We start from the raw sequence: 23,237 nt of genomic DNA, 5'->3' as shown, positions 1-23,237 counted from the left end.
CAATCTTCCACTCTCCTAAGGAGTAGTTTTGCATATAGTTTGCCAATTACAGATAATAGGCTTATAGGGCGATAGTTTGGAGGATTTGTAATATCACGCGTTTTGGAGATTGGGACAACTATAGACGCCAGCCACATCTTTGGGATCGCGGCCCGTGTTATTTACATGGGTAAATAAGGAAGCCAGAGTTGTAGCCCACCACTCGGGTGAGGATTTAAGTATTTCTGGTATTATTGCATCAGGGACCTGGGGCCTTACCGCTTTCAAACCACTGATTAGTTTACTCACTTCTTGAGGATTAACCTCAGGCCAATCCTGGTAGCTCCTCTGGTATTTAAGTGGAATCTTGGCATTCGGTTAGGCTAGCATTGATCCGATTAGAAAAAATAACTGAACCATCGGTCTAGTGAAATATGGGGCAACTGGATACTGCACGTTTGGAGCCCTTCTATTTATGATCTGCCAGAATTGCTTAATGTTATTTGTTAAAGTGGCTTGATATAGTTGTTCCCACTGCTGTTGAATTGATTTTTTAGTTTCCATTTGTACCATAATTTGAAAATCCTTTCAGTTGGGTTATATTGCTGAGTAGCTTTTCCTCACCTGTGCTGCGGTAACTTCTATATAATGATCGTATTAAGTTGTTAAATTCAATACAGTAGCGATCAAACCATTCTCTATGACCGTTTACAGCCTTAGATTTGGACGAGGAGACGGCTTGAAGTTCCCCTGCTAAATTTGAAACTAGTTGTTCAAAGTGATGTATTCCACGTTCTGGTGTGTCAGCCTGTAATATATTCTCTTTTAATTTATTAAATGTAAAAGAGCTAAGTAGTGTTTCTGTAGCAGCTGCCACCTGAGGTGACCATGTTATTTTCTGATGCCTAAAGTTGGTGGGGTCCTCTGTATTAGTCTTTACCTCAAATGAAAAGTTACATTGAGTGGAAGATGATCACTTAGCAATAAGTCCCCAACGCTAAAAGATGTGACACACTGGTGTATATAGGGGGAGATTAAGATGTAATCGATCACGCTTAGCACGGGCGAGTTTACCAAGGTAAAGCTATCTGCATTCCTATAGCACTTGAGGCCGTTTAACCATAATTTGTTAAATTTGATGGCAAATTTGATTAACTGAATTCCTGCCGCATTCACGAGAGAGTCCTTTGAGGAGCGAAGAGCTGGGGTTAGAAGAAGCTGTATGAGATCATCCTCCTGATTCAAATGGGCCAAAGTGGTAGACAGGTCCATTACCCACTCTGGCGTTAAAATCACCTACCAGGATCACCTCCGTAGATGGTTGTTTATTTTCTAAATTTTCTACAAATGATGATATCCTACTCCATGTGTTGATTAAGGAGTCTCGTGTCAATCCAGCAGGTATATACAAGTTCACTATAATCATGTGAAGAGCTTCCCCCTACCAAAACAGCCTGTGCAAGAGGGGGACATGAGTCGAGAGGAGTTGCTTTGATGCTGTTGGCTACAAATAATGAAAGTCCTCCCAGAATAGCGACCAAACTTGGATACTCTTGTAGCAGGAAGAGAGTATTGTTGGTAGCCATTTAAGGCAAGCTCTGAATTGGACCAAGTTTCTTGTAAGGCTATAAACGTAAATTTTTGTAGATAAGTGAGGAAATCACGATTATCGCATTTCTTGATCCATCCGGCTATATTCCACGAGATGAGGGAAATCACATCTCTTCTCTGACTTGGATTTGGAGATACTTCCCCCCATGCTGTGTTGGTCCCAGATTGGCTAAGAGATTTTGATAAGGGTTGGCGTCACTGAGATTGGTCTATGGTTGTAATTTCGTGGTCATTTTGGACCACACATCCATTACCTTGTAGCCTAATCGGGTCTGGCATGGAGGTATGTGTATCTGAAGCCGTGGAAGAATAGTCAATTATAATCTCTTTGGTGGGGCTTGGCTGAGTTGTATTATCCAAGAAGCTCTTAAATGCATGTATTTCAATCGGTACTTGAATGGAAATCCCAGATGATCTGTTATTATCTATAACCTGATCTGTCTTCTGAGACGTAGTAACCTCCTTTGACAGAGGGATGCTGATGTTTGGGTGGGCTTCTGTTGATTGAAGTGGGGTCATCCTCAGCTCTTTCAGTTCCTCGAACCAAGATTTCTTTGGAGTTTTTAGGAGAGTATCTTTATCCAGCACTTTTGTGGACCTGACATTATCTGCCTCCAGGCTGCTCGTCAGAGGTAAAACTATCTATTGTCACCCTTTCAGGGCACTGTGGGATCTTATGCAATTCCACAGGGCCTGTAAGACAGAGCTGTTCCACCAAGTGCATAGTTGAGGCAGTTATGATACCATCTGGCCTCCTCTCTTCTCTTAGCTGCATCAAGTTCCACTGTAAACCCTCAAAGGTATTAAATACTGTTTATCATCATCTTCAGTAAATTAAAATTGCAAAGTACAAGAATGTGTTAAACGTTTAATGTTTATATTATATGCTGCCACAGGACGTGGTGATGGCTATTTACCTGGATAGCTTTAAAAGGGGCTTGGACAGATTTATGGAGAAGTCGATCTATGGCTACCAATCTTGATCCTACTTGATCTGAGGTTGCAAATGCCTCAGCAGACCAGGTGCTCCGGAGCAACAGCAGCAGAAGGCCATTGCTTTCATATCCTGCATGTGAGCTCCCAAAGACACCTGGTGGGCCACTGCGAGTAGGAGACTGCTGGACTAGATCCAGCAGGCTCGTTCTTATGTTCTTATATGGGTTGGGAACCCAAAAGGGGAGGGGGTAGCATAATAAATCTAAATATCTTGTGATTTAAGATCCTGCTGTAAAACAACCTTTCTGATAGCTCTGTACTCTGCACACTGTGCATCTCCACTGACATTAGTGGTTGACCTGCCCATCCTTAACTGCTACTAGAACAAGTTCACAACTCCTTCCTCCCTAAAGTTATACTCACTTTTCATATCACCCAAGCTATTGTCCTCCCGGCTTTTTTCCATTCCCCCATGAATGATGCAGAAAGAATACATCGTTTGAAGAATCGTTTGAAGGAGACTGACCTTTTATATTGACCATACTGCTTCATTTTGATCATGCCTGTCTCTTTACAGCAACTAGGTGGTGTAGTAGTTAAGAGCGATGGACTCTTCTCTGGAGAACTGGGTTTGATTTCCCACTTATCCGCATGAGCAGTGGACTCTTATCTGGTGAACAGGATTTGTTTCCCCACTTCTACACATGAGGCCTGCTGGGTGACTTTCGGTTAGACACAGTTCTTCGGAACTCTCTCAGCTCCACCTACCTCACAATGTCTCTGTCATGGGGAGAGGAAGGGAGAGGAGTTTGTAAGCCACCTTGAGTTCCCTTACAGGAGAGAAAGGCAGAATATAAATCCAAACTCTTCTTGTCCTCTTCTTCAAAAGCTTAGCTGCAGGATTTCACACACTACTGAACTTTGTTACCAGCTGGCAAGCAAACCATCACCACCCTGGCCTAAAGCACACTCCATCAGATCTGTCAAAGCCTCTCATGTTCAGAGATCCCACACCCTAGACTCTCTCAAGTGGCTACATAGGCATGGCTCATACCATTCACAAAAAATTACTCACTCAATGTGAGAGCTCACAGACATGCTTACTTTGGACAAACTGTTCTTCACTCTATCTTCTCTATCAACACCTGGACCCACCACCAGATAAGCAAGCGTGCCACTCTTCACCCACCCATGAGATGCTCAGAAGAAGTAAAAACAAACTGCTGACTTGTAATTGATATTCTTTGAGTGATCATCTGTTCATTCACACAATCTGTCCTCCATCCCCATAACTTTTAAAGGTAGTGTCTGCAGAACTAGATGCGATGGGCCATGTGCAGTATATTTCTACACCAAAGGGGGGGATTTCCGCACAATTTCATAGCTTTAGAAGTTTCCGAGATCACCTTCTGTGCAGGAGAAGAACTGATCAGTGTGAATGTACAAAGGACCACTTGAAGAACAATGGTTACAGGCAAGCAATGTGATTGTACTTGTCAGAAATACTGTTTAAAAATATGCTTTATTAAAAACAATTAATTCATCAGAACTGTATAGTGCACTTTATTTCCACTGCCTTAGGCAGCCCTAATACAACTTTCTCTATGCTTAATGTCACAAGAGGAGTGATCTATAGCCCTTCATACAGATAAACTCCCTATGAATTCTGCATAATCTCTTGAGCACTTCTATAAGAAATAGTGTGACTGCAGAATGGGAGTCCTCCTCTTTCTCCTCTCCCATTCCGCAGTCACACTATTTTCTGCCTATCAGTTACCAGACTCAATTCAAGATTCTGCTGTCACATACAAAGCTCTTCATGGCCTTGGCCCCTCATAACTGCAGGACCATCTTTCTCCTTATGCTTGGCCATGACAGTTGTTCAGGGTCTTCTGATGGTGTCATGTCAATGGGCAAAATCAATAAATGGATCTACAGATGAATTTTCTGTTATGGCCCCCACATTATGTCCCATTCTGTTAATTGTGTTGACTTTTGCTGTGTAATCCCATCTTGAGTCTCAGTGAGAATGGCTGATTGTAAATAACATTTAAAAACCTACATAAATAGTTATACCCTGCTTTTTTCATGTGGTGACCCAAAGCAACTTACATCAATCTCGTCTTCTCGATTTCTCCTCAGAAAAAAACCTGTGAGATAAATTGAGCTAAGAGTGAGTAACTAGCCCAAGGTCACACAGCAGATTTCATGTCAGATGGAGGATTCCAACCTGGGTCTCTCAGATTCTAGTACAATTAATTGTTTAAATGAGACATAACTAATTCTGTCCACAGCTGAATGACTCTTACTGTGTGTGATGATAATACTCTACTAAAGAGACCAATTAAATTGATTCAATATCCACATTTACTTATAGCTTTTACAATAATCTGTTATTGGAGGCAAGTACTATTTTTTATTATTCAAGGTACTAGAAACAGTTCAATAGAGGGATCTTATCTGTGTTGTTTACATTCATTGCTGTCGCTTCTGATAAGAAGGGATTGCAGGTTTGGATTCTGGATGATACTGACATTATAGAATGGACTAGGGGTATGGATAAGTCTAAATAACTAAACATGCTTTTTGTTTACTGCAGCGCTGACACTGTATACTTTTTATTTTTCCTAACATAGGTTTAGATGCTTTCTGGGCAGCATTTTTCTCCTCCTTTTATTAATTAGATTGTAGTCTGCCTGTTCTCTACAGAGCTCATGGTACTGTGAAGTATTATTCATTTTATTATTTATTTAGAGGATTTCTATGAGGCCTCTCCAGAACATAACATCCTTGAGGATCACTTGGATCCATCTAGTACAGCACCATTTCATACAGTGGCAAACCAGTTGCTCTGAAAAGTCAACAAACAGGGTATGGAGGTCAGGACCTCCCCTGATACTGCCTCATAACACTGGATTTCAGAGGTTTACTGCCTCTGAATATGGAGGTTCCCTTTACTCACCAAGGCAGTAGCCATTGATGGACCTATCCTCCATGAATGTTTTAAACTTACTATATAACTGGCTGAAAATTTCACAATTTAATTACTCATTAAAGAGATACATCCATTGGTCAATCCTTTACCTATTGCCCATCATCTTAATTGGATGCCCCTAAGTTCTAGAATTACAGGAGAGGAAGAAAAGGTTCCCTCTGTCTACTTCTCTACCCCATGCATAATTTTCTAAATCTCTGTCAGAGAGCCTGCTCGAGGCAATGTACAAAGTAAAAAGAAACATAAAACACCATAAATTTACCAAATAACAAATTATTAAAAACACCATAAAATAGTATGAAACACTGAGCAACTTTAAAGCACGCACCTCAGGTTATAAGAAGACTCTTTAAAAGATTTTAAAAGATCAGACCCTTAATTACAAGTCTGGGTGAAGAGAAAAAATTTATTATCATGCTTCCAATAGAGTAGAATATAATCACAGAATCATAGAGCTGGGCCATCAAGTCAAACCCTTGCCATGCAATCATAAGTGCTTCGAGGATAAGCCTCAAGAAGAAGGGTATCCCATGTGTATTCAGGCTGGACAGTATGAGGGGATGCAGTCCTTCAGCTACTCTGGCCCCAAGTCTTTTAGAGTCTTTACAGAACAGCTCTGAACTCTTACCAGAGGCGTAGCTAGGCAAAATGGAGCCTGGGGCCAAATCTGAGTTTTGTGCACCCCCAGCTGACTGCCCTCCCCCACCACAACCAAACAATGATTTTTTTTTTGGACCAGGTCATTTCAAAGTCAACATCACATTAAAGAACATGCCACAACTCACAAATCTGAACACAGCAATGGCCCTATGTTCTATGGGAAGAACAAGCATGCTGGGGCTGGGAGAGCTTGTTCTGCCCATGGATGCTGTGATCCGTGGGCAGAACAACCCGGCAGGGGATGGGGGGCCCTGGGAGAGCTTGTTCTGCCCATGGATGCTGTGACCCATGGGCAGAGCAAACTGGTAGGGGATGGGGACTGGGACAGCTTGTTGTGCCCAAGACTCATCACTCGCCCTTGCAGGGGCGAGCGGCGACGGGCCTTTCCCAGCTCCGGATCATTCCAGGGCTCAGAAAGGTTCATCTCTCACCCTTGCAGGGGCGAAGAAAGCCCCTTGCTCGCCCTTGCAGGTGCGAGCAGTGAAGGGCCTTTCTCAGCCCTGGATCTTTCCAGGGCTCAGAAAGGCTCATCTCTCGCCCTTGCAGGGGCGACCAAGTCCATTGCTCATTCTTGCAGGGGCGAGCGGCGATGGGCCTTTCCCAGCCTCGGATCACTCCAGGGCTCAGAAAGGCTCGTCGCTGGCCCTCTCTGATAGGATTCAACCAGTTAGCTACCAACTGAGTCCCACCACTGGCCAAGCCCCGGCTGCCTGCTCCACTTACCTTGTCTGGAGGCTAGGCCTGGCAGGGCGAGCGGGAAGCAATAACCCAGCTACACCCCAGAAAGAGGAGGGATGTTGCTGGCCCCTGAGGCCCAGACACGCCCCTCCTCCTTCCCGGCCATTTTTCTCCCCCCCCCACATGACTTCCATGGGGGCACCCTGACACTCATCCCTAGAATGTCCCCATGGCAGTCTGCCACTGACTCTTACCCATCATATTCAAAGTTCCTTCAGACAATATACAGGATTTGTGCCCAATGTCTCTTTCCCAGCCCCTGGTTTAGTATGGAGCAAGGACCGTGGTGGCAAACCTTTGGCACTCCAGATGTTATGGACTACAATTCCCATCAGTCCCTGCCAGCATGGCCAAAGGTTCGCCACCACTAAGCTAGGATATTTGGGGGAAATGTCTGAAGTGTCACTTTGGGGAAACTTACTGAATCTGAAAGAGCACTAAAGCCCATCAGAAAGCCTTTGAGGTAGCAATGATAGTGGCAAAGGAGCAACACTTTGCTGCCACCATTGTGCCAACTGAGCTGCACCCTGCTCAATGATTTAGAATAATCTGTAAATTGACAACCCCAATGTGGAGACTCAAAATGATTTTTAAAAATGATTACTAGCTGCAACATCTTCACTGGTAAAGATTTTTCAAATATACTCTGAACTGCGCGTCAGTTTGGGCACAGACCACATATGAGAAGTGTTCAAAGCATCATCTGGTCCTTTGTTCATGGATAGTTATAGCTTAGTATCCTTGGTCAACATTGACAGGATCTTGTATATAGTGAAGACTACCATATTTAATCCACACTCTTATCCTTCTGGATTGTAGCATTTTACCAGGATAAGGTGAGGGGGCTTTGAAGGAAATGTTAGTCAGCATCTGTTTAAAAAGTATTCCCTTTATATAGGCCCATTTTAAACTTACGCGTCATGGTGAAGATAATTGAGACGGAGGTGACATAGAAACTTTACAGTCTCCTGGATGATTCATCTGCCCTTGATCCTTTTCAAGCTGGTTTCAAACCTGGCTATAGAACAGAAATATCTTTGTTTATTCTAATGAACAAACTCTGTAATTTATTAACAGAAATTATTGCTAGTTCTTCTTCAACTCTTGGAAGCTTTCACTACAGTTGACCAGGATTAGGAAAAGGAACAGAGACTGGGGAGCAGAACTTGAGCGATTTACATATTTCCCATCCAAACAGGGACGTAGGTATAGATTTTTTATGGGAGGGGGCTGAGGTGGGGCCACACCACCACCCACCCCTGAAGGCATGGCCACGCCCCCACAAGCCACGCCCCGTCCTCAGTGCTTATAAAAGCAGCTCTCCGATGCTAGGGATGGCAGACTCCCCTGCCCCGCCCGCCCCGCCCCCCACCAGCTGGGCTCCCACTCGGCAGCTGGCAGTCTCTTCTGCCCTCTCCTCCAGGCAGAGGCGTAGCTAGGGAAAATGGAGCCCAGTGCAAAATCTGAGTTCTACCCCCTGCCCTCCCCATGGGCAGCCACTGTGATGCTGGAATCCACACCCAAACAGCATCATGTTCAATGGTGTTTAAACTAGAGAGCCCAGATTCTCCTTTTAAATCCACCCAGGTTTGGTGAAGTTTGGCTCAGGAGGTCCAAAGTTATGGACCCTCAAAGGTGTAGCCCCCATCTCCTATTAGCTCCCATTGGAAACAATGGGGGATGGGGCACCCCCTTTGGGAGTCCATAACTTTGAACCCCCTAAACCAAACCTCACCAAACGTGGGTGGTATCATCAGGAGAGTCTCCCAAACAATCCCTGAAATGTTGGTGTTGCTAGCCTAAAAGCTGTGCCCCCTACAGGCCTGAAAAACAGAAAAAAACACTTTAAAAATACAAAAAAATTACAAACAGGGGCGGAGCTTCAAACATGTAATGGAGGGGTTTAAACCCGGGAACACCCCCCCCCCCGCTTTACCTACATCCTTGAATCCAACTGTGTTCAAAAGGTTGTGGTTGAACTTAACGTTTAGTGTTTCACAAGGTTTTCAGTATTTATGCAAGACCATCAACAAGATGGGGCAAAGCTTTGGAATGGAAGGTATCAACAGCCTAACCATATCCAGCAACCTATTACTTAGTGTAAGACTCAGAAGCAACAGTCTCTTGTCTAGGCTACTATCTCTCTACCATGCTCAGGGAACTGAAATGTAATTCAGATAAGACAAAGATTATGCTGGTTGGTAGGGTACATATTCTTGAAATCATTGCAGTATCACAGAGTGAGTCTGTCATAGGTGAGTATCTTTCTTAGCCAACCTGACTGTGATGATCCATGCCACAACCCCAAGATTCAACAGCAGCCAGACTTGACAACAATAACTTCAAAACTTGACCACAAAGATTACACTCGAAGAAAGTTCAGACTTCAACTGATCAAAAAGAAGCCAGCTTGGCTGTTACCTTGTGCAAGTCACTATGCTCTTACAATGTCCACCATAAGGTGGAATTATTTGCTTCCAGGTTTAATTCAAGAAGCTGGTTCTTACTTTCAAAGCCCTTCATAACCTGGGACTCACATACTTGAAAGGCCATCTCTCACAATATGAATCTGTTTGGCAACTCCACTGATCAAATCAGTGACCTATCTCCATTTCCATTTGCAGGAAGGAAAATATGCTCACTCTCTATTTTTTTCTGTGATGGATCTTACACTATGATATCCCCTACTTTGATGGGGTAGTGGTAAAAGAGAGTTGTTCAGGAAACTATTTGAAGATGGCTAGGAGATCTGATCATTATTCTGCTTTTATCTGACTGTAAATGTTCTTTACTTTATTAATTTGCTTTGTAGTTGTGTGCAAATAGTTTTGTGTGAAAATAGTTTTTAATAATATTTTGTGCAGTTTTTAGTCCTTCCTAAAGAAAAATTACTGATACTGTTTTAAATGAATAAATTTATGCCCACAGGTCTGTGATGTTAAGAGAAAATGACTGGTTGAGGGTCATCCAATGATCTTTGTGGCAACACTCTAAGCACTACATTAGCTCTCCAGCACACAAGTAATTGCTTATTTATGCTTTCACTTTTCATAGTTATAGTGAAGAATACAATATCATGTATTAACTAACCTATACATCATGCATTTTATTCATAAAGTAGCAAGTAAATATCTGATTTTTGAAAAGTAAATATCATGCAGCTGTGATACGACAAGTTTAAATGGGAAACTGAGGAGGAAAGAACTAAACCTATCTCCCCAGCAATGTACACCTCAGTAACTGCCTTTCCTGTCCACAGTAGTTGGTGGAGGAACCAACCACAGGTGAGATTTCTGATGTGATATATAGCTTAGCTTTAAGAGTGAGCTTGCTCAGAAAGACTTCTTGCTCAAAGGCAGTATCTGGATAGCATCTCATTTCTTGTTGGGATCCAGCAAGAATACACTGATTGTTAAAAATGTTATAATCACAAGAGGATACCATCTCTAACTATATTACTTCATTTGTAATATAGCAGCAGTGGCATAGTGGTTAAGAGCAGGTACACTCTAATCTGGAGGAACCGGGTTTGATTCCCCACTCTGCCGCCTGAGCTGTGGTGATTTATCTGGGGAATTCAGATTAGCCTGTACACTCCAACAGTTGCCAGCTGGATGACCTTGGATTGGTCACAGCTTTTCGGAGCTCTCTCAGCCCCACCTACCTCACAGGGTGCTTGTTGTGGGAGGGGGGAGGGAAAGGAGTTTGTAAGCCCCTTTGAGTCTCCTTTAGGAGAGAAAGGGGGGATATCTTCTTCTTCTTCATTTGGAGCCATTTAGATTGGCTTCTTTATTGAACTATTGCTTTTGTTAAATGTTCCCCTCCACAGACAGAGGGGCAAGCATTAAAAAAATGATTTGGTTAAAAAGGTATTTTCCTTAGTACATATCCTTTTGCAGTGCCCTTACATGCCCCAACTGAAGCTAAAATGGATTGTACTGTGTTTTTATAAAGGGGCCACGTTTTCTCAAGCAACTTTTGAGCAAAACGTTCAGTTCCTCTCAAAGGACTCTGACTCTCATTATACTTTTGCTGCTTGTTTCTTAGAGGCTGCAGAGGAGAGTCAAAGAGAGGTATTTTTACAAATGGGTCTTATTTAAAGTTTTATGGTTTTATTGTTCAAGAACTTGGTCTAAGGACAGGGGGTTTGAAAGAAAGATTCTCAAGGAGATAATTAAACAGACAGTCTGTAAGCACTTAGAAGGGAATGGCATGATCAATAAAAGTCAACATGGGCTCCTCAAAAATGTCATGCCATACTAATCTTCTATCTTCTTTTACAGAGTGACAAGCTTGGTAGATGAAGGGAATGCTGTGGATGTAGCATACCTTGATTTTAGCAAGACCTTTGACAAGGTCCCTCATGATATTCTAGCAAAAAAGCTAATAATATGTGGGCTGGACAAAGCTACTGTTAGGTGGATCGGTAGTTGGTTGACCAACTGAACCCAAAGGGTGCACACGATTGGCTCAACTTCAACCAGGAGAGAAGTGACTAGTGGAGTGCCACAGGTTCTGTCCTGGGGCCAGTGCTATTCAATATTTTTTACAAACGAATTGGATGATGGAATAGAGGGTAGGCTAATCAAATTTGCAGATGACACTAAATTAGGAGAAGTGGCAAATACCCCAGAGAACATGGTTAGAATTCAAAATGACCTTGACAGAGTAGATAGCTGGGCCAAACTAACAAAATGAATTTCAGCAGGGAAAAATGTAAGATACTTCACTTAGGCAGAAAAAAATAAAATGCACAGATATAGGATGGGTGACACCTGGCTTGGCAACAAGGGTCTGGGAGTCTTAGACCATAAACTGAACATGAGTCAGCAGTGTGATGTGGCGGCCAAGAAAGCCAATGCGATTCTGGGCTGTATCTATAGGAGTATAGTGTCTAGATCAAGGGATGTAATTGTACCAAGCTATTCTGAAATGGTTAGACCTCACCTGGAATATTGTGTACAGTTCTGGGCACCGCAATTCAAGAAGGATATTGACAAGCTGGAACAGGTCCAGAGAAGGGCAACCAAAATGGTGAAAGGTCTGGAATCCATGCCCTATGAGGAGAGACTTAGGGAGCTGGGTATGTTTAGTTTGGTGAAGAGAAGGTTAAGAGGTGACATGATAGTCATGTTTAGATATTTGAAAGAATGTCATGTTGGTGAGGGAGCAAGTTTGTTTTCTTCTGCTCCAGAGACTAGGACAAGGAGTAATGGATTCTTGGTACAGGGAAGGAGATTCCACCTCAACATTAGGAACAGCGTCCTGATGGTATAGGCTGTTTGACAGTGGAATACACTGCCTTGGCAGGTGGTGGAGTCTCCTTTGGAGGTTTTTAAACACAGGCTGGATGGCTATCTGTCAGGAGTGCTTTGACTGTGCATTCCCACATGGCAGGGGATTGGATTGGATGATTCCAGTGGTCTTTTCCAACGCCATGATTCTATGACTGTTTCAGTTTGCTTTAAGCTGCTCTTTCCCACAGCTTCAGTCAGCCAGGCACACTCTCAACCTCCCACTCTTAGGGAGATGTAGCACCTAACCTGACTGTCACAGGTATTTTTAAAATTGATTTATGTTATTTATAGCCCGCCATTTTCATGGAGACTCAAAGCACCATTCTCACTGAGATTCGAATATAAGTCATTACAATAAATAACTTAAGGAGGCATCTAGTAAAGAATGTAATGGGACTAGGATAGCAGAAATCAGAAACAAGGAAAAAATATTGACATGTTAATGCCAGAAATGGTATTCCATAAGTAGAAATATAATGCAGTGAGAGCAAGATAAAAATATACAGCAGTAGATAATGCATATTAGTAGTGAAGTCTACAATCCCAATCCATCTGTTGAAATGTCTTCTGGAATCATACTGTAGAAACAACAAAGAGGCATGGTCTATTCAGAGCTTCTTCCGGAGAAGAAGGTGACCTGCTTCACCAACAAACAGTACTCTATCCCACACTGCTACTACCTGTGGCTCTCCCGTAGGGCAATGCAAAAGGGGTAGAGGGGGAACGCCTGATACCTTAGAATTGGAAATAGCAGCTAAAGAGCAAGCCTCATTCTGCCTAAACATATCCCAGCTCTCTGTGGGTATCATGATCGAGGAAGAGGGTTACCTTACTCCATCAAGATAAACTTAACCTAGATCGAGGAAATAAATCCATGCTCTAATCACTCGGGCCCTTTCCGCATGGGCCAAAAACGACGGCCTGTGGGCGGTAAAAACGCCGCCCCCAGGCCGCCGTTCGCACAGGCGGCGCTGCTGCAACGCAGCAGCGCCGACCTGACAGCGCTTCCCCCCTACCAGGGCGGCGTCAGGCCGCCCTAAACAACAACCCTTTAAAGGGTTGTTGTTGGGGGGAAAGCGTCTTCCCGGCAGCGCGGTGCGAACAGCGCGGCCGGGAACACGCTGTCTCCCTGGCCCGTCCCACTCACCTTGTCCCCATCGTCGCCTGCTGGCCGTCGAAGCCCCGCCCACGCTGTCCTCCGACCCCTGGAGGTCGGAGGGCAGCGTGGCTTTGATAACCAGCAGGCAGCTGGCGGGACAAGGTGTGACGGGCTCCAAAACTCCGCGTCGAGCCGCCTGCAGGTTCCCGACCTCTGCTGCGGCCGCTTCGCATGCATGCATCGCGAGCGACGCCGCCTCAATGCCGGAGGAATTCCTACCGCCCGGCATGGAGGCTGACAGAAAGCATAAAGGCGGCCTCTGATAGTTTTTTTTTACCTTGTTTGCCTATTTTCAGACTTTCTAAGCAACAAAAAAAGATCAGGTATGAAGTACAGAAAATCTGGTGCAACATAAAATTCTAAAAGAACTCTCTAGAAGCCTAGTGTTTATGAGAGACTATAGCTAGACCATTGGACAAAACTAATAAGGCCTCATATCTCCATGTGAGCATAAAGCTCCAAGTAACCTTGGGCAAAATGTTATGTCCCAGCCTAGTCTAACTAACAGGGTTGTTGTGAGAAAAAATGGAAGAAGATAAAACCACATACCCTGGAAGAACAATAGGATAAAAATGTAACAGCCTCCCCAAACAGCTTAATATTCTGAGTAGACCATTAGCCATTGTGGAGCGTCACAAGAGACTATCACATATTTGGGCAATCAGACTACTTCTACAAAACTGAAATACATGAAATCTTAAATACTCTTTCTACCTGATTAGTCAAGAAGATAACACAGTCAAGAAGTGCAGGATATTTGGTCTATCAAATACTACAGGAAAATGCTCAGAACAATTTTCATAAACCACTGCCATCAGTTTAGTTTTCCTATATCTGTCAGAATTTGAGTGACATGTAGACTTTCTGGTCATGAAAAAATATGGACCAACTTGACATTTATGTTTAAAAACGCATGTTCTGCATTTTAGCATCTATTTTATATCCATCTTTTAAGAATTTGATTGTTTACAACACAGGACAATTATGTCCAAGACTGCAAAGAGGAGATGCTGTTTAGCAGTGGTCCTCATTCACAGAGAGCCACAGTCACAATTACCATTAGCCAAAAGATGGTACGAAGTCCTACAGGCTACTCCACCAAACCCACATACAATAATACAAGATATAGCTGTTAATATTCAATATGTAACTGTAATTTAATTACCAGATTACTTCTGGGCATGTAAGATTGTCTCTCCTTACAACTGCTGAATTAATGCCAGTCCTTTTGTATCTAGAGTAACGGGAAGAGCTTCCCTCTCTGCCTTCTTGCTCTACCCTCACCATGAGGTACAGCAGCTTAGGCAAGAGAGTTGGATGCGACCAAACTGGATGTGGAGAAAGGGGAATGAAACCATTACCACTCCTCTGTGGCCAGCTTGGTCTTTTCCTAGGATGAGAGTGCAGAGGATGCAGAGAAGGGTGAGTTGCTAGATTTCTATCCCTGGTACAAGGCCCACAGCTCAAGAAGGTTCACAGCTTACTCAATCTCCTGCCCCTGTAGTGGCCGTTGTTTGAAGATGAGACACAAGACAGCAGAGGGAGTAGACAAAATCTAACCAAATTTCCCCCTTCACTAACAGTCCCATCCTGCATAATATTTTGCCCACATGCATCCCAGAATCCCAAGTACAGTCTTCTGGTTGTAGAAGTGAGCCCTCCTTTCTCTTTTGCTAGCAGAAAAAGTTGGAAGCATCCAACCTTCTCCCATTGCCAGCTCCACTTTTGAGTTTAAAATTTGGTATCTCTCAGCATTTGGATAATATTGCATTCATTCCATTGCTATTAATTTTAATAGGACAATTTGTTCATTCATTGAAGAACTGCAACAGAATCTTGTCTAGTCAGTGGAAAGACCAATGCATGTATATTATTAATGACAGTTAAGCTAGATTCTTTCCTAAAGCATCTATTTCTTTCAGAATCAGGGCACACAAGTAACTTTATATATGTGGATAACAAACACAATAACAACTCGTATACGAACTCGTACACTGCTGTTGAAACTGAGAATCAATCTCCCACTTCAGAAGCATCACAGTTAGGAATCTGTTTGAGAAAGAAAAAAGCTTTCTTGATACAAGAAAGTGTTCTTGCTAAAGCGAACACTTAAGAATGATGTGTTTGCAATATGCTGAGAAATACCTCCAATAAAAACTAAGAATCAGTCAGTACCCAGATCATCATGCTCTATGGAATTATGTTTGTATGAAACAAATGAGATCAGTGTTGATTATGTAGAATTTTTTGAGGAGTGTTTATACTGACATTTACATGTTCTTCATGTATACGAGATTGCAAATGCCAAGTGAATTGCCAACTGATTTTATACAAATCTGCTTCCACATAAGAGAAAAAGATAACAGCTGAGGGTACACTATAAATTATTTAAGAGTACCTTTCTGTTATCTAGTTGGTTTGTTTTTCACTGTTTACATTTTAGCCTAATTATTTTCCTTCATTCCATAGCATTTTGCCCAGTACTGATAGAAAAACTGTATCTACATTTCCTTTAGAGAAAGTAGTATTCTTACCAATTGAATTCCATAATATATATGCACAAAATGAAGATTTTCACCCATTTTTCAAATTACGTTAACTAATATGAAAATCCTTACATCGTTCCCTTTGATAAGAAAAATCATTTGTTCTCACACAGAATAATTTAAACAGTACATGATACTAATTAAGTAGCTATCTTCACACTCACAGTGGCCATTTAGAAGAGCACACAAGTTTTTTAATGCAGCCAGTCACATGTGTGTTTACAAACAAGTCCCACTGTGTTCACACCAATTAAATGTGCATAGGATTTTCTGCATCTATACTGAAGGATTTATTTTGCACAGAAGAATAATCTATTTAATTACAAAGAGACCAAGTAGACTCTATAATGTTAATACAAATATACTTCTTCTCAGAGGGCTCATTTAGTGATTCATTAGAGGACTACCAACCTCTGCTATTCAGCACTGCTGCATGGGAAAGTGGAACCAACACCCCTACCCTGAGAGTATTGTGGTGAAAATACAGGAACAGCTATCTCAGCACTGCACTGGCACATGACTGCTGAGTAGACAGAAGTGCCCATCACTGTTGACATCATGGCTTATGCAGGACACTGCTATTAACTCAGCAGGCTAATTCCTGAACAGTAGCATTCTCTACATTTCTTCAACCACCTTGCAGCACCCTCCAGTAAGAGTGTCAGTTTCCATTTCCCTTACATCAACAAGCAGCAGAAGCTGGTCGCTCCCCCAGCAAATCCACCATATTACTCACCATTCTTTCAACTAAGACTGAAATCCTAAATGTAATTACATGAAAAAATATATTTTAAACACAGCAGGACTTGTTCTAAGGAAGAATTGATTCTGGTGGGTTTTTCGGGCTGTGTGGCCGTGGTCTGGTGGATCTTGCTCCTAACGTTTTGCCTGCATCTGTGGCTGGCATCTTCAGAGGTGTATCATCTCTGTATCACCTCTGAAGATGCCAGCCACAGATGCAGGCAAAATGTTAGGAGCAAGATCCACCAGACCACGGCCACACAGCCCGAAAAACCCACCAGAACCAGTTGAATCCGGCCATGAAAGTCTTCAACAATACACTACTTCAACAATACACTAAAGAAGAATGTTTAGGCTCAAGCTACACCCTATCCTAAACAGTAGCAGTAGGTTATACGATCACTCAGTATCTATACATCTCACAAGTGGTAGCACATGTCAACTAAATTACAAACTGATCTTATAAAAATTTGCTTCCAAGTAATCGCACGCTGACCAGGACAATTAAAAATTATAATTAAAGTGAAACAAAAGAACAGCAAAGTTTTAGTATTGCAAATGAACCTTGGGATTTCATTTACATCATTACTCAAAAATGATCATTTAAAAAAACTCCTATAAGTGTTTTACATAAAAGGCACACGAGAAAACCAAATAAAGTTCAAGACGTACCAGTGGGAATCATCCAATTTAAAATATTCTAATCTATTCTCAAATTCCCAAGATTACTATTTGAGTTTTTCAAACACAATATTTATCGAAATGCAAGACTATGTATATTTCACAGATAGGGTATATGAAGGAACTTAGTACATAGTGCATTAATAGAAGAATACATGTTACTTGTTTCCCACTGAAATTGTAATGTGTCCTTAAGATAGCAGCTTCACAATTGTTTCCTAACCATATTTACTCAAAAATAAATCCCAGTTATTCCAATGAAACAAGTCTGCAAGTATAGATTTGTAACTTAGAAGCCTAGGCTATATTGTTTACTGAAAACAAAAATCATAGATTTTTAAATGATAACCTTTATTGATAAAATAGGCCATGGATAATCTTGCCCATACTATAATGTGTTTTGATGTTAGTCATAAAAAAGTCTTCAAAATGTACTTTTATATCTTTACTATTGTGTAATTAACAGTCTAAAAACACTTGAAAACTATAATCAAATAGGTACAGACCCACTTGTTGACAATTCATCTCTTTGAACTCAACATGATTTACTTCAGAGCACTAAAAATGGAAATTGGCATTTAAACTTTTAAATCATATTTAAATTCAAATAAAATAAAGCAAAGTTTATTCTTCACTTCTACACAGACCAACTTGAAAGCAAATTTTGATGAACTCAGGGACTGCAAATCAACCTGTATAGGATCAATCACTGATTGCATCAGAAAGAATATAAATAAATAAATAAATAGTACATTATCTTTCTAATATTTAATAAATAAGAAAAAATATTTAATACTTTAGAACACTGACCTTCAATACAAGTTACAAACCTTAAAATAAAAATGAAATGTAAAATAACTGCACATGGAAAACAAAGAAAAATGTAGGTCACTTCAAAGAATCTAGGTAACCAAGTATATATTTGGGCATGTACATGCATACATGCATGCACACAGAACTTCTGACACAGTTATGTGTGCTCTTCCTCTGAACTTCCATGTTTTACCTTATCCAATCAAAGCACACACACATTATAATTAGCACACCAATCCAATTAAAGATATTGAGGTCAACTTTAAACTCTCCACAGGAAAACAAATACAACTACAAACAATCTCTTTAATGAGCACCCTTAAACCATCAAAACAACCAATTTTCTTTGGCAGTCCCTTTTTATCTTCCCAATGACTACTCTAAAATGTATTATGCAAATACACTTTCCAAAGGCAAATGCTTGCACAGCAACATATTTTTACATATAACTGCAGCATTCATATTATTAGATATTTCTGTCCCCTTTACATTGCATAAAATGTTATATACTAAGGTTGCAAACACACAATACTTTGTTATTAGAGTTTCACAAAGGTATTTATAGATGAAACATCTTTAAACTCTCTGAAGAATGTACATTACTTTTAGCTTCTAAAAGAAATACCTCAATTCAGTTTTCAGGTTTAACATTATATGAAACTAAACTGTGTATCCAGTGATACAAATGTAACCTTAGCAAACCTTGAGAACTGTAAATCTTTGTTCATAAAGATTGCACTTCACTATTTAAGGGTCTTGTTTGAAAAAAGGGCTCATTTACAAGAATATATTTGAATTAAAAGATGGGCAGCAAAGAAGTTCTCATATTCTTTTATGAGTCCTCATTTGGCTGCAGCAGGATAGACCATTCTGTAAAGATTTATAAGCAGCTGCAGTTAATTATTAATTGGAAAAGAATTATTGAAATAGTATGATACAAGAGATTTAAATGATCCATCAATATACTCCAAGTACCTCACTGTGGTTCTTAATGTTTATCATAGTATATTATGACTGATTAGCTACAAAATACAACTCACATGCTACTAGTTGGAAGTACTTTTATCAAATCTATATCTAGTACATTTTATGCAGTCTATTTAAATTAATCAGTATGAAGCAGGAAAGAGGGCACAATGTTTCACTATACATACACATTTTTTAAAAAAAACCGTTCTGTATGTACAAGGGAGCCACCATAATGGCTGTTCCAGTAAGAATAATGCGCAGAAGGAGCCTGGTTTGTTTACTTGCAGCACAGCTGCTAACAGCAACATCACTTCAGCAATGCACTATCCTTCATTTCTATTCTCAGCACACAGACAATTTCAGACAGTAAAACATTTATTACTTACTAACTGAAGCCGTTTATCATACATTTACCTGTAATCCACAAGAAGAATTTTTTGAAAAGGGGGAAAGCATGAGAGAGCTAAGGGGGAGGAAGGACTGGATAGGAAAAAGATGTTGGGGGAAAGACCCATCCACCTGTGCAAACAGTTTAGCCACATAGAATCCCCAATATACCATCAGAAGTGGGTTGTTGTTTTTAAGGCGATAACCTCTATATATAAAGGTTTATGCCTGTGTGTTTGTGCGTGCACCCGCTGATGTTGTCCCTCGTGGCCAAGCACACAGTCTCTCCCCCCCTCCCCCCGTTATATAACATCTCTGTCTTTACGGAAGCTCGTCTGGCCCACCGAAAACACACACACACGCAGACAGAGCCACGCGCGAGAGGAGAGCTGCTATATTTTGAAGCTCTGTGGTGACTGAGGAGCAGGAGGAGGGGCCGAGAAGCCGACGCAGCCACCGCCTCCCTTCCCCACCCTCTGTCAGCTCAAGGCACTGGCGGGATCCCCAGGCCAGAAACACCCTGGAAGGGGGACGGAATGCCGGGTTCTGAGGGGAGGAGGGGGCGTCGTGGCTGCCGCCTGCGTGTGCAGCAGCAGGTATCGTCTGAGGAGAGAAGGCATCCCCCGCCGCCGCCGCCTCCGCCTCCCTCCTCACCTCACGTGCTCCACGAGCAGCCAGCGCCCCACCAGCATCCCCCACCGCCGCCCTTCCACGCGCGCTCCCCCTCCCCAGTTCCAGGTTTTCTCCTGCGCGCGCCTTACCTGCTGCAAAGGCGAGGGCGCTGGATGCTGGCTGCGGGTGAGGGACAGGCGAGAAGGCTGCGACTCCTGGCAGCCCCCCCCCCCTCGGTCCCGCGTCCCCCCCCCCCCCCCCCGGGCTCGGTCCTTCACAGCCTCTGTTTGCTTCAGCACTAGGAAGAAGGTCCCGGTCCTAGGGTGGCGGCGCCTTGAGGACACGCAGCAGGGGCGGCGGCTACATGGACAGCGACTCTCCGCTATTCAGCGAGGCGCCTGCCCCTGCATCTCGGCCGAGGCATCCGCGGAGTCAGGGCGGCGGCTCCTCCCGGCTCAAGTCAGTCGGAGCTACGTGGGGCCCAAAGCTCGGCTCCTGCCGCCGCCGCCGCCTCCTCCACCAGGCTCGTTATTGACTTTCAGGAAAACTTCCGACGTCACTGGCTCCCCCCCACCCAGTGTCTCCCCCTCCGAGGCGGGGACGGCGGCAGAGCAGCATCGGCATCCCCCAAATCTCGCGAGAAGCGCCGATTTGCGGGACGGAGGGGGGGCTGCCAGACAGAGCAGGGAGGGAAAAGGTGGGGAGAGCCAGACAGAGCAGCAGGAGCGCGAGGCGAAGGTGATGAGGATGGCTGAGAGGCGAGGGAGCAGGAGCACGCCAGGCTGGCTGTGGGGGAGGGGGAGGAATCAACTGCTGCCACACAGGGGCAAGCAGAGGGAAAACGAGGACGAATGGGGAGAACTGGGCATAACCGGTGGAGGTGAAAATGGGAGGGGGGCAAGATACGATGGGAATGTTCTTGTTGAGAAAGTGGTACAGAGAGAGCTGATTGGAGTCTCAGCAATCAAGGCAAAAGGTCTGTGAAAAAGGTACAGCGAAGTCCTCTATCCGGTCGTGTATTAACTTTTCTTCCTCCAGCCACCCCCCAAGGGGAGAATTGGTTTTCGTTCTTGGCTGCAGTTATTTCATTAGCTTTATCACAGTGACCCTCACAGGTATATAGCAGCCTGTCAGCCACAGTAGTGCTATGTCTACGTCTTCTAGCTGGCAGAGACCACACAGACAGAGAGGTTGGTCCATTGGAAGCATTTGGTATCTACCAAAGAGGTTTTCAGTAGAAAGGGGTTGAAAATGAAAGCTGGTAAATGCCTTTCTTAATGAGGAATTGGAGAGATCAGTTAGGTATCGGGAATAGATTTCGTTTTTCTTAACTTTAGGATATCAAATTGAAAAATTCATATTAGATGCTCTCTCAATATCTCAAAAGTTATCCCTTAGGAACAGCCATTCTCAAATTTTGTTAATATCCCATAACTTAACTGTCTCGCTTGATGGAAGCAAATATAATCATAAAATGGGAGCTAATAAATGTGATCATATGTTGTCCTTCTCCAAGTGCCAATAGCAAAACTTAACTAAATGGCCCTCAGATTTACTTACTGGTTTTTTATAATTGAGAAGCAGTCTGAGATAAGCCCTCATTGAGATGGCAGGGAGGCCCACTTCCAACTGTAACAGTGTTGTAGGTGTAACTTGTGGGAGATCCAGGATCTTCCTCAGAAATTTGTTCTGGATGGTTTCTAGTTGTTCAGCTAAATTCAATTTCCATCCCCAGATTTTCTACACCATAAAGAAGTTGGCCAAGTGCTTTGCTCTGAAACACCTTTAGGGCTGGCGCGACCAGCTGACTACTCTTTGAATAATAAAATTTTAATAGATTGCGTAACAGAACCCCCCCCCACACACACACACACTGTTTCAAATGGAGGGTAGAAAGCAGCATTTTTCCCTCCAGGAGAACAGAAGAGGCAGGCTCCCCCTTCCTTCCACACCCACAGCAACACCTCTACCTCTTAAAACAAAGCCACTCTGCAACAAAACCTAATGAAGAAGACATGAACTAAGCAAACCCAGCACCCTGACAACTCAGACACAGTCCAGCGGCACGGCCAAAGCAGATCAAGACAGGGGGCACGTTTGACAGCCCTGAAACACCACAGCACTATTTAATTATTTGCAAACCCAGAACCTTCACTTGTTATAACCTGCTGATATCCTATTAAGTAGGATATTGAAAACCTAGAATGCTGATTTAAATGAACAACTCTAATTAACCCTATCAAGCCCTTTCACAATTAGATTCTAGTTAAATCTAAAAAAATTAAAACAGTGGCTCACAGTGCTCCACCTGAGCATGGAACAGACAACCCTCCAAAACCCCCTCTAAAGTAAAGTGTGGGCTCAGCCAGCCCACAACAAGACCTATTACAAAAGCAAACAGAAACCATCAACAACAGAAACAAACCACTACTAAGGAAAAGCAAAACCTCCAAACAGTTTGGATTTGAAGTGGGAAACTGAAGGGTCAAGCTTAAAAGGAGAAGCGACAGAACAACACCTGCAAACACAGGGAGAAAAATGAGTGACCCAAAGGAGAGAAATCAACTTTGGGAGACCTGAACCAAAAAAACAGAAGTCTTCTAACCAAAGCAAAACAAGAACACAAGCATCAGCAAAATGGGGAGGGGGGGAAGGGGATAAAACTGGGAGGCAGTTAGACATAAATTTTACAAATTCAAACTAACAGTCAAACAGGGGAAAACAACATGCTACAGTCACCCCTTAAGTAAACTTTAACCTAAGGTAGGCCTGCATTGGCTTGGCCTAAGACTTCACACACACACCCCCCACACACACAACCAAAAAGCAAGAAAATGTTGCTGATAGCAACTTAGCAGTAACATGTTGAAGGCTTTCACGGCCGGATTCAACTGGTTGTGGTGGGGTTTCTGGGCTGTGTGGCCGCGGTCTGGTAGATCTTGTTCCTAACATTTCTCCTTCATCTGTGGCTGGCAACTTCAGAGGTGTATCACAGAGAGAAGTCTGTTACACACTGTGTCTAGACAGTAATTCAATAAAACATACCAACACGCATAACACCAAAAGCCCAAAAACAATGATTGGGGGTATGCCAGACATGACAAAAAGTGTTC

The 23,237-nt window shown here is 42.8% G+C and overlaps 1 protein-coding gene across 1 annotated transcript in view; it reads right to left on the bottom strand.

Annotated features, from left to right (window-relative positions):
* AKT3 (AKT serine/threonine kinase 3) overlaps window positions 1-20,708 on the bottom strand; it is a 234,215-nt gene extending 213,507 nt beyond the window's left edge. The window contains exons 1-2 of the mRNA XM_048485177.1: window positions 20,274-20,708; window positions 7,835-7,937 (exon numbers count right to left, since the gene is read on the bottom strand). The gene's annotated coding sequence lies outside the window, so the exon portion shown is untranslated. The remainder of the gene's footprint in view (window positions 1-7,834; window positions 7,938-20,273) is intronic.
* Window positions 20,709-23,237: the final 2,529 nt, after the last annotated feature.

The sequence above is a fragment of the Sphaerodactylus townsendi genome, linkage group LG01 (genome assembly GCF_021028975.2).
Source record: "Sphaerodactylus townsendi isolate TG3544 linkage group LG01, MPM_Stown_v2.3, whole genome shotgun sequence".
In the NCBI taxonomy this organism is placed as follows: Eukaryota; Metazoa; Chordata; class Lepidosauria; order Squamata; family Sphaerodactylidae; genus Sphaerodactylus; species Sphaerodactylus townsendi.
Note: the sequence above shows the minus strand (reverse complement) of the source record. Positions and strands in the feature narration are given on the sequence as shown.